This window comes from Pteropus alecto, unplaced genomic scaffold (assembly GCF_000325575.1).
Source record: "Pteropus alecto unplaced genomic scaffold, ASM32557v1 scaffold1197, whole genome shotgun sequence".
Classification (NCBI taxonomy): domain Eukaryota; kingdom Metazoa; phylum Chordata; class Mammalia; order Chiroptera; family Pteropodidae; genus Pteropus; species Pteropus alecto.
In genome coordinates, this window is record NW_006441068.1 from 773892 (window position 1) to 786628 (window position 12737).

The window sequence follows — 12737 nt, forward strand, 5'->3', positions numbered from 1 at the left end:
CTCCAAGCTTTAGACCCCTACTTTCACTTGTTAGAAGGGAGAACTGCAGAGGAGATTGCCTCACGATGCCCGGCTTATACCCAAGTTAATCCAAAGATGGGGAAGACAGAAGAACCTAGGCAAATGGAAAGAGGAACTTATCCAGGAGACCACTGGGAAGTAGATTTCACTGAGGTAACCCCGACTGTAGAGGGCTACAAATATTTACTTGTTTTTATAGACACATTTTCAGGATGGGTAGAGGCCTTCCCTACCAGGAAAGAGACTGCCTTAGAAGTTACTAAGAAACTACTACAAGAAATCCTCCCTTGATTTAGTCTCCCTGGAACTGTAGGGTCAGATAACGGGCCAGCCTTTGTAGCAAAAGTATCACAACAATTGGCTAGCTACCTAAATTTGCAATAGAAATTCCACTGCGCCTACCGGCCCCAAAAGTTCAGGCCAAGTAGGGCTAATGAATCGGACCCTAAAAAAGACATTAGTCAAGTTAGGATTAGAAACTGGTGGGACCTGGTGGGACCTGAGTAGAACTCCCCTCTGCTCTTCACCAAGCCAGTTGTACACCATATATTAATAGATTCACCCCCTTTGAACCTCCACCTTTAGTACCTAAAATAGAAGATGAAGAAAAGGCAGAACTACGTAACCTTGTCTTACTTAAGTCTTTATAGGCCCTTCAAAGTGTACAGAAAGAGATTTGGTTTGGGGTTCGTGCTGCCCACTCAGCCCCAGAGGACAGACTTCCCCATCAATTTCAGCCTGGGGATTCTGTGTGGATCCGGAAGTTCACTTCCAAGGGACTAGAACCCAAATAGAAAGGACCCTTCTACCTGACGACGCCCACTGCAGTTAAAATAGACGGCATCCCATCATGGATTCATCATTCCCACGTAAAGGCAGCATGAGGGTAGACAGATCAGGAAGACGGGCCCTTAAGACCAAGACTCAAGCATATATAAGTATAACCCTTTGTTTCTTCCTTTTTATCTCTTTAGCCCAGACATTCGACCAGCCACAACAAAAATCAGAAGGAGCATTAATAACTTTGCTAATGACAATACACAAGGTCTTATATAAGACCACCCCAGACATAGGACAAGATTGCTGGTTTGTCCAAAAACCCCCTTACTATGTCGGGGTAGGAACTCCCTTAAACTTAACTGACCTCAGCAGGCTAGAACTTCAAGTCGATTCACTAGCAGAAGTAGTCCTCCAAAATAGAGGCTATGAGCAAATTCCACATGAAGAATCAAGGATTTATTTTCTGCTAAGGCCAGTGGGGAATGTGCTGGCTGGAAAATTACTGCTTGGCTATCGCCCATGGGAATATAACATTCTAACAATAAGCTTTCTGCTTCTGTACCCCGGCTTGCACAACCGACCTGTGGGGTGACAGGTAGTGAATAGGAGAAAAATAGACCTTTGTGTTTAAGACAGAATGAGGAATGGGATTTAGGGCTTAACAACTCTGTACTTCTACATTTCGGGGCTGCTTAATTTGGGGTCTGCGTACCCCTGGCAGACCCAGCTGGCTGAATAAAGAGTGTGTTTCCTATAACTCACTGATTTCTGGTGGTCCGTGTGTCTTTTGGGGACTGGCAGCTACAACAGCTTTCTCCCACCTCCCTAAACTACCACCAATGAATTTCATGTAACTTCCTTATATTTCCTCCTTTGACTCCAATGTATAATGTAAGCTATAAAGATGCCATTCTCTGGAATGTTTTCTCAATCTGTTGAGATTTTGTTTCCCAGCAATTATTGTCAGTTTAGCTAAAATAAACTCATAAAAATTCTCTACTAGTTTGGATGTTTCCTATGTTGACAATAAGAACATCTAATTTTCAAATATGAAGTCCTGTTGTTGCATAATTATACCGTGATGTCTGATTTGGAAACTATGGTCACAGCGAAATAGATATACAGTCTTTTCTTGAGAGAGTTCTGGCACATGTGGATTGAGTGGGCGCATTGATCCCTAATGGGGCAGGGTCTGTTCTCTTCAAAGAGATCTCAGGGCTCCAGAAAAATGTCCACCTGTTGTTGCCCTTCAGAGAGAGAGATTTAAAGATCATTTTCCCGAAACCAACAATTTTCTATTAATCTCAAATCAAATATGTTTTCAGCTTTAATTTTAGTTGAGAAGTTGATATGTTAAGGAATCTTTTAGCTGCTCTTTCTCCAACTACAACACACATAGAGAAAAACACAGCCTCCAAGCTCTGATCTACAAAGAGTTAACATCTTAAGAGCTAAACAGAACTGTATTAACTCCTCTCTTAACAAGCCGGACAGGCAAGAGGATTCTAGAAAACCAGAAGACGCCACAAAAGACAGAGAGAAGAATTAGAGCGCCCTGGAGGAAGCAAAAATTGTAAGTTTATATCTAATACATAGTTATGGTCTCCTAATTCTTTTCATGGGCTGTTTTTGAGAAGTTTATTAATTTCATATTGTACCACCAGTCTCCCAGGCATCAGGCACATTACTAGGTCATCTTTAATCCTGTCACCCTCTTTACTCCATCCCACATCCAACTATAGTCGAGTCTTTTGATTCTCCTTTCTTGGGGAGTCTTTGTGATCCATCCCACTGTGGGTTCAAGGCCTCTTGACTGAATCATGGCACTATCATCCCCTTAGCACTTCTCTCTGCCAGTTTTTGTAACTCACTAATAGCTGATGAAGCTTCCTAAAGCTCCTCCACAGTTCTAACTTTAATGCTCTTGTGCTCAGAATGTATGAATTGCTGGCCATTGTTGATAGAATGAATAAAACTCCTCTATCTTAAAATCAAGGTCTTCCAAAATATGCTCCCTTTCACTTAAATTTCCACAATTCTCTCAAACTTTTCATGCTTACCTGCTATTGTGCAAGACTAACCTGCTCTTTGCCCATCCCTGACTTTATTCAAACTATCCTCTTTGTATGGTACACTCTGTATCTCTACCTGCCATAATCTCTCCCAGACGCCAACAACCCTCCCTCCATAAAGCTTTATCTGATCCTTCAAGTGAATGTGAATCTCAGTTTTCCATTTTACTCTCACTTTGCTTTGTTCTTCTCTGATTGACTTTTTATATTTTACCTTAGAATTAAGAGTGTGCTTTTCTCACTTCCCATCTTAATTATTTACTTCCTAAGAGCAAGGGCTCTATTTTTCTTATCCTATAGCAACTGAACAAAATAGGCACATAGTAATATTTGTCAAATTAAGTTCAATCTAAATTCCAGGAGTTCCTATCATCTTTTATGAGCATTCGTACAACAAATGCTACAATTTCTTTTCTCCACAACTTCTTTTCAGCTCTGCGCCAAGAATTCTTTCTCAATGCTTACATCTCATTTGCTTCTATCCTCTTGCATAAGACCAACTCCTTCTGCATTTGCTAACTTACTGGAAAACCTTTTCTTTAAGGATCTATGCATAATTTGTCCCTTTCCTCCCCCAGACCTTCAACTCAAAGGAACCCAAATGCAGTTCCCCTTTCAGGGACTTGAGTATTTATTTGGACTGTTAAAGTTAATTCCTTTTACAGAAAGATTTGAAAATCCAATCCATATTAAATTTGAAATGTTAAAACCTTACTTCTATATTTTGTCACACAGACCTACTTAATCCTTGAATTTTTAAAGGATAGGAATATTTTTGCAGCATTATTTTCTATACTCTATTGAAATGCTACTGACGTTCCTTTAAACAGATTTGTCATCTGATTTTTGAATTTTTTTTCTTCTTCCTCCTACTCAAATATGTCATACCATTCTGGCTCTCACTTCACAGTGTTCTTGGGAGTGGGGGCGATTAATACAAAACTTTGTAAAATCATTAAAAGCAATTATAAAAAGAAAAACAATTTCTATCACAATCCAATGTCATCATAATACATCTGCTGAAAAATTATTATACATCTGCTGGTACCAGGTATTGTGCTAGGTACTATATATACAAAGATATCCTCAAAAGAGTTTATAGACTAGTGAAGAGATACATGGTGTATCAGTGCTATGGAGTAGCGGTCCCCAAACTTTTTGGCACCAGGGACCAGTGCCCCTATAAGATTCTAATGCCTGATGATCTGAGGTGGAGCTGAGATGGTGATGCTAGCGCTGAGGAGCAGCTGCAAGTATAAATGAAACTTCACTTGCTGGCCCACCGCTAACCTCCTGCTGTGCGGTCCAGTTCTTAACAGGTCACGGACAGGTACTGACCTGTGGCCTGGGGTTTGGGTATTTCTTTCCTATTTTATAGATAAGAAAATGAAACAGAGTAATTAAGTAACCCGTCCATGGTCACACAGCAAAGGAAGGATGTTCTCACTCTCCTCCCCTTGCCCCAGTGCATTGCAAAAGAATTTTTTAAGTTTTTCATTCCATTGAGTTAAAATGAGTGATAAAACCTCATTCCTTACATTTACTCTCCATTCTTTTTTTCCTGAGAGATTAAATCTGGCCACCTCATTAAATTTTGGATGTTCCTTCACACACCGTCACTGACAGTGTCTCCTGGGTTTTCTTTTCTGACATTCTGAAAACTTCCAGTTCATTCTTAGAGCTTCTTGACTTCAGTTTTTGTGATACTTTTCAGTTACTCCACAGTGTTGTACAGCTTTAGTGGTGTATTTTGGAATGGTCATAACGAACTCAATCTTCTCTGGGCCCAGATATTAATGAACCACAGCATCTCTTCTTCCACTACAGCTCCATTTTTGCAAATGGCTTCAGGTCTAGAAAACCAGGCCCAGGATGCCATCAGCTCTCCTTTCCCTTTCATGTTACTTCTCTACAGAAGGAGGCTGGGAAGATGGGATAACTTAGCAAACCTGCAAAACCTACCTTAAATGTGAGATTTACTTTAAAACAAAGTGATTTTCTTAGTTACTTCCATTCTGTTCTAATCCTAGGACTATTGTCTAACATGAAAGTACAATCAACTTTTGGGTGATTGTTCAGCTTCCTTAAAATAGGCATGCTATGAAATCTGTGTAGACCCATTTAAAATTATGTCATTGGAAAGATGTTCTCCACTTACTGTGGTTTAAAAAAAAACGAAACATTACAGAACAGAATAGGAATGACCCAATTCAAGTTAAATTGCCTGGAAAGTAGATCCACGAAATGTTAATGTTCTCTCTCAGTGATAGAATTTCTGTAATATGCTTTTTACTTTCTTTTTTATATTTCTCTGTTCAAAACAAGCTTGAGAAAAAGCTTCTTTAGTTGACAAGTCAAGCTAGCTTCAGCAAAAAGAGGGAATTTGTTGTACAGGACAGAAGTCTCTATTATAGAACCTAAGGACAGGAACAGAGACAAGCCTTAGAAAAGACCAAAATCAGGAACGGAAAGCTTTCAGGACTTTTTAACTTATCTCAGCCACTTCAGGTCGTTCTCTCTTTTGATTTGTTTATTCATTCATCTATTCATTTATTCAGTACATATTTATTAGGTGCCTAACATGTTCTAGGAGCTTTCTAGGTACTTGGAAATAAAGATTAACAATATAAACCAATTTTCTGCCTCAAATGTCCTTATATTTTAGTGAGAGGAGACAGACAATAAACAAGTGTAAATAGGTGAAGGTAGTTTCCAAGTATGGTAAGTGTTCCAAGGGAAATAAATGGGGCAACATGACAGAGTAAAACTGAAGAAATGCTCACTTTAGTTATGAAGGTCAGAGAAAGTCCTTTTGGAAGAAGAGACTAAACCAGCCCTGTAAAGAGCGAGGAAAGAACATTCCAACAAAATACAAAGGCCCTGAGGCAAAAAAGGAGCTTGAAGGTTGGGGGAGACAGAAAGGAGGCCAGTGGACATGGAGTGTTGTAAGCTAGAGGAGGAGCGGTATCAGGTATGATCTGAGAAACAGGAGAAAGGTCAGATCATGAAGGGCTTTGAAGGCCATGGTAAGGAGTTTAGATTTTATTTAAAATGTAAAGGAAAGCCATTGCAGAATTTTAAGCAGGAAATTGCTATGACCTGGTGGTTTTATAAAGATCACTCTGAGTGTTTCAGAGAGAATTGATGAGAAGGGGATAGGGAGAGGAAAATAGGGAGAGCATTAGGAAAACATGGTAGTTAAGGTAAGAGATACAGGTGCCTTCAATTATAGTGGTAGCTGTGGAAACAGGGTGACATTTTTTAAAAAGTACCTGGAGGATTTTGGTAATGAATGATAGAAAAGAAGAAATCACCTGGGAACTAGTAGGATGGTAATGCAATGTATGGATATAGAGAAAGACTGGGAGATCATGTTTGAGAGAAAAATAAAAATTCCCATATGAGATAGGTGTATTTGAGATACCTAGTAGTCATGCAAGCGGAAATATTTAAAAGACAGGAAGATGTACAAATTTGAAGGTCAGGGCTGGAGCTGAAAATTCTGGAAGCAGTAGTATGTATGTATGTATATATAGAGCATTTAAAGCCAAGAGATTGGATACTATAATTCAGAAAAAGAGTGTTGACCAAGGTGTGAGGTGATCCTACAGATAAGATTTCCCTAGTTATTCAGGCTACAAAGCCAAATATGACCATACATAATAATTCTAGCCATCCACAGAGGCTAATTTAACTCTCTTAGTCCTATTTCCAACCACCTGGGAAAGAGAATCCAACTGGTTTTCTACCTATAGTCAAATGAACAATGTGGGGACTGGATCATAGAGTATAAACTGGTCACCAGGGGCTCAGTTCCTGTAAATAGAGGTGGGGGAGGCAGTGTCAGGAGCTCATTTCTCAGAGAAAGGAGGTGATCATTGGCTTACAGTCTAAGGAGACACTTAAAAAATAATCCAAAATGATATTTTTAAAAAGTAACATCATTATTACTGAATGCTTGGTCTTACTCTTTAGAATAGAGTGGTCCCATACTACCACTAAACAGATTATGATGAGTCATATATCATCATGGAAGTGTTGAGAAATTCCTGCTACAGCCTGCTGAAGGCATCCTAAAGTTGTGTGTAATTGGCGAGACTTTTTCGTTTTTTATTTCAGTGTCTTCTGGGATCTCTTACAGCTTGGGAACTGATACATCCCATCTTCTGGTGGACAATACATTAAAGAACTTGTTAGAGACATAAATTTGATACTTCTGATGGTGTCAACGTTGAAAGGTAAATTCAATGCTTGAGGATGGATGCCTTTTAGAATTAAAACAACTTTCAGTCTGTTGTTGTGGGACATCTTGAATATACAACTTTACTAATGGGTATAAAATTTGCAGAAATATTTGCATATGTGTACCAGACATATACCAGAATTTTCATAGCAGCATTATTCATAATCATAAAAATTGGAAATGATACAAATGTTCATTGATCAGAAAATAAATATACATTGGTATATATTCATACCAATAAAAGAATAAATTTATTTTATTTGTATTAAATAAGTAAATAAATTTAATTTTCTTTATAAAATTATAAAGAAACATAAAGCAGTTATTAATACAACATTCAAGATGATGGTCACTTCTGGGGGAAAAAGGAAATAATATGGGTTAGGAATTTACTAGTAATGTTCTGTTTCTTAAGCTGGTATGTATGTTTGCGTACACTGAGTTATTCTTCAAATTGTCTGTGTATGTTTTATTTCCTCATTTGTATATATGATATCCGTCTCTCTCTATATATGTAATAGGTTATATATAATAACAGTTTATATAATAATACATATGTAATTTACATTGTATATAATGCATAACAGTTTTATTGGGATATAATTTACATACCATAATGTAAATGTGTACAATTCAGTAATTTTTACTATAGTCACAGAATTATACAGCATCCCCACTATCAAATTTTAGGACATTTAATTACTCCCAAAAGAAACCATGTAGCAGACATTCCCAATGTCCTCATCCCCTGCCACTGATAATCACTATTCTGCTCTCGGTCTCTATGGATTTTTTATCTGTCTATTCTGGACATTTTTAAATAAATGGAGCCATATAATATATGTTTTTTTGTGTCTAGTTTCTTTCATTTAACAAAATGTTTTTTTTTATTTTATATTTTACAAAATGTATACGTTTAATTTTCTTTATTTAAGATTTATTTATTTAAATTAGTTTCAAGTATACAATACACTGGTTAGACATCTATATAGTTCATAAAACGATTCTTCCAATTGCTCCCTCCCTCCCCTGGCCTTCCAACTAGCCATCATATTAATGCTAACTGCATTCCTTATGCCGTCATTTAGCATAACGTTTTTAAAGTTCATCTATGTTGTAACACTTATCAATACTTCAGTCCTTTTTATTGCTGAATAAGCAAGCTTGTTTTGAACTTCATTATATGAGCATGCCACATTTTGTTTATACTTGATCAGTTGATGGACATTTGGGTTGTTCTCAATTTTTGAATAATGCTGCTATGAATATCTGTGTACAAGTTTTTGTGTGTACATATGTTTTTATTTCTCTTAGGTATATACCTAGCAGTGGAATTCTTGGGTCACATGGCAGCATTATGTTTAACATTTTAAGAAACTGTCAAACTATTTTCTAAAGCAATTGCTCCCTTTTACATTCCTACCAGCAATATATGGATTCCAATTTCTTTATATCCTCAGCAACACTTGTTATTGACGTGATATCTTGTGTTTTTAAAAACTTATCCTCTTCATAGTTTTGATTTGCAGTTCCCTAATGAATAATCATGTTGAACACCTTTCTTGTGTTTATTGGCTACTTGTATATCTTCTTTGGAAAAATGTCTCCTCAGATTTTTTTGCCCTTTTTAAATTGAGTTATTTGCCTTCATATTGTTGGTTGTAAGAGTTCCTTATATATTTTGAATACAAATCTCTTATTGAATATTTAATTTGCAAATATTTTCCTCATTTTATGGATTGTCTTTTCATTTTCTTGATAGTGTCCTTTGAAGCACAGAAATATATTCTGATGAAGTCTAATTTATCTTTTTTTTGTCATTTGTGCTTTTAATTTCATGTCTGACTTCATAGTGTTACATCTGATATTGCCTAATACAAGATCATAAAGGTTTACTTTTATGTTTTCTTCTAAGAATTTTATAGTTTTAGCTGTTATATTTAGGTCTATGATTCATTTTAAGTTAATTTTTTATATGGTATGAGGTAAGGATACAACTTCATTTTTTTTGCATATATCTATCCAGTTGTCACAGCACCTTGTTGAAAAAAGCTATTTTTTCCCCATTGAATTTTCTTGGCATGCTGTCAAAAAAATCAGTTAACCATAAATGAAAAGGTTTACTTCTGGACTTCCAATTTTATTTCAATGATCTACATGCCTATCTTATCCCAGTACCATGCTATCTTGATTATTGTAGCTTCGTAGTAAGTTTTGAAACCAGGATGTGTGAGTCCTCTGACTTTGTTCTTTTTCAAGATTATTCTAGCTGTACTGAGTCCCATGCATTTCCATATGAATTTTAGAATTAGCTTGTCAATGTCTGTACATACACACACACACACAAAAGCCAATTGGAATTTTGATAGAGATTGCATTGGATCTGCACATGAATTTTGGAAGTATTGCCATTTTATCAATGTTAAGTCTTCAGATCCATGAATATGGCATGTCTTTCTATTTATTTAAACATTCTTTATATTTTTCAGTGTACAAGTTTTGCACCTCTTTGTTAAATTTCTTCCTATGTATTTTATCTTCTTCAATGATATTGTAAATGGAATTGTTATCTTAATTTAATTTTCAGATTGTTCATTGCTAATATATAGGAATACTATTGATTCTTTATATTGATCTTGTACCCTGAAACTTTACTGAATTCATTTATTCATTCTAATAGTTTTTTTTAGTGCATTCCTTAGGATTTTCTGTATCTAAGTTTATATAACCTGTGAATAGAGATAGTTTTACTTCTTCCCTTCTAATTTGGATGCCTTTATTTTTTCTTTCTCGTGCCTAATTTCATTGTCTTTTTCCTTATCTTAGGGGGAAAGCTTTCAGTCTTTTACTATTAATCATAATTTTAGCTGTGAGTTTTTTGTAGATGACCTTTATCAGGTTGAGGAAGTTTCCTTCTATTAGTAGTTGATTGAGTGTTTTTATTTTGCAAGGATGTTGGATTTGTCAAATGTTTTTTCATTGTCTATTGATATGATCATGTGGCTTTGTCCTTTATTTTATTAATAAAGTATATTAGATTAATTGATTTTCATATGATAAACCAGTCTTGCATTCCTGGAATACATTCCATTTGGTTACGGTGCATAATCCTTTTTATATACTGCTAAATTCAATTTGCCATTATTGTTGAGGATTTTGTGTCTACAGTAATAAAGGATACTGATCTATAGTTTTTTCCCTCTTGTGATATCTTTGGTTTTGGCCTCTTGTAATAAGCTAGGAAGTGTTCCCTCTTCTTTTTCTTTTTTCTTTTTTTTCCAAGAGTTCATGAAGGATTGATGTTAATTCTTTAAACATTTGGTAGAATTTATCAGTGAAGTCATCAGGGGTTGTGATTTTTTGTTTGTATATGTGAAAAGTTTTCATTTTAAATTCAATCTCTTCAGTCTATGGCCATGCCACCCTGAACATGCCCTATCTTGTCAAATCCCGGAAGCTAAGCAGGGTCAGGCTTGGTTAGTACTTGGATGGGAGACCACATAGGAATACTAGATGCTGTAGGCGTTTAAAAAAAAAATTCAATCTCTTCTTATAAATCTATTCAGAGTTTTTATAACCTCCTGAGTCAGTTTTAGAAGATTGTATTTTTCTAGGAATTTATCCACTTCACCTAGATTGTCTAATTTGTTGACATACAATTGTTGGTAGTATTCTCTTATCACTCTTTTTATTTCTTTAAAGTTGGTAGTGATGTCTCCTTATTCATTCCTGATTTTAGTAATTTGAGTCTTCTCTTTTTTCTTGGTCAGTTTAACTAAAGTTTTGTCAATTTTGTTGATCTTTTAAAGAATCGACTTTGCTTTTGTTGATTTTTCCTATTATTTTTGTATTCTGTAGTTCATTTATTTCTGCTCCAATCTTTATCATTTCCCTTCTTCTCCTTGCTTTGGGTTTAGTTTTTCTTCTTTTTCAAATTTTTTAAGGTGAAAAGTTACACAATTGATATTTTAATATTTTAGTAAGTGAATAATTTGTGTTCGTGATTCTCTCTAGCAGTGTAGAGTTGGGGATTTTGTGCTTCTCAAAGCTTTAACTGTTCCACAAACAAATCTCATGAAACATGAACTGGCTGAGAGAGCTTTCAAAGTTGGAATAGTCATAAAACAAGTATTAGGAAAACCCTTGCAGGAACTAACCACCTAGAGAGTCTAATCAGTTTGCAAGCTATCAGCACAGCCCCAAATCTAAAAGAACTCAGTATTTCTCCAGCATAGTAAAGGAGGTATAGAAAATGATGCCAAAGTGGAAGATTTATACATTTACTTTGTGGAAAAAACTTTTTGTAAGTTTTATTACAAACTGTCCAATTCCCCTTCTGTTATTTATTAAATAGCTAAACATAAACTAAGAAAAGTACTTGTAAATGAAGATTTTCATAAAGGTTTTTGGTCATATTACAAATTTTCTTCTTAGTGACCCTCCTTTCCTGTTAAGCTAAGTATGTCTAGCAAGCAGCTGCATCATTTTGTAAGTTCATGGTTTTGGAAGTTGTATCTTTTTATTTTCTTTACAGTCTAAGCAATCTTGAATTTATCTTAGAAACTTTGCTTCAGGAGGAGAAAAATTTTGATGTCATAAACAGATAAGACCACATCAAGAAGATATTTATTTACTTTTTATTTGTTTATTTTTTAAAATGCCTACAGCACCTGGTATTCCTAGGTTGTCTCCCATCCAAGTACTAACCAGGCCCGACCCTGCTTAGCTTCCGAGATCAGACGAGATCTGGCACGTTCAGGGTGTCATGGACAAAGACGCATCAAGGAAATATTTTTATAGTATATTTTCAAAAATTAATTTTAATGTTTTTTTTTTCTAATTTCATCATTCCAAAGAGAAATAATCATGTTTCGTGGTAAAGTTTTATCAGATTTAATTGTATTACTAAAAATGTTCACACCCGATCCCGTCGGATCTCGGTAGCTAAGCAGGGTCGGGCCTGGTTAGTACTTGGATGGGAGACCACCTAGGAAGACTGGGTGCTGTGTGTGGGGGGGAATGTTGACATTATAAAGATAAAAACAGAACAAACAAAACAAAGCAAAAAAGAGAACATAACACTATAATGTAAAGCACGCGCGCGCGCACACACACACGCGCGCACACACACACACCTCTTGGTAGGTGTACCACCAGGGCCGATGGGGTACTTCTCTGCCACTGCAGACGGGTGTGACTCGGTGGGCCACCTGTTTGGGTATGGGGAGGTGCCTCAGCTAGCACAGGTCAGTGTGATAACTCTCATATATAAGGAGATAGCTCATATAGTTGGGAGACTAGTCTCCTTCAAAGGGATTGAGCAAATAAATAAAAATGTTAAGGATGGTGGGCACTGGTTTCCCACTGAGAAGAGAGATGCAAATGTGGAAAGGGAGAAGGCAAGAATAAACTATATAATTCTGGATTTTCAATGAAGGTATCAGAGTGAACTCATGGTTTCCAGCATATAGAAATAGATTTAATGTGTTTGTATCTTTATTGTGATGGTTCCACAGTTATATACATATGTAAAAATTAATCAAATTTTACACTTTAAATATGCCCACTGTTACATGTTAATTATACTTCAATAAGGCTGTTTAAAAATATATATATATATT

General features: G+C 35.9%; 1 pseudogene; it reads right to left on the reverse strand.

The window, feature by feature from the left end:
• Positions 1–11774: 11774 nt before the first annotated feature.
• Positions 11775–11893, reverse strand: LOC112484970 (annotated as a pseudogene).
• Positions 11894–12737: the final 844 nt, after the last annotated feature.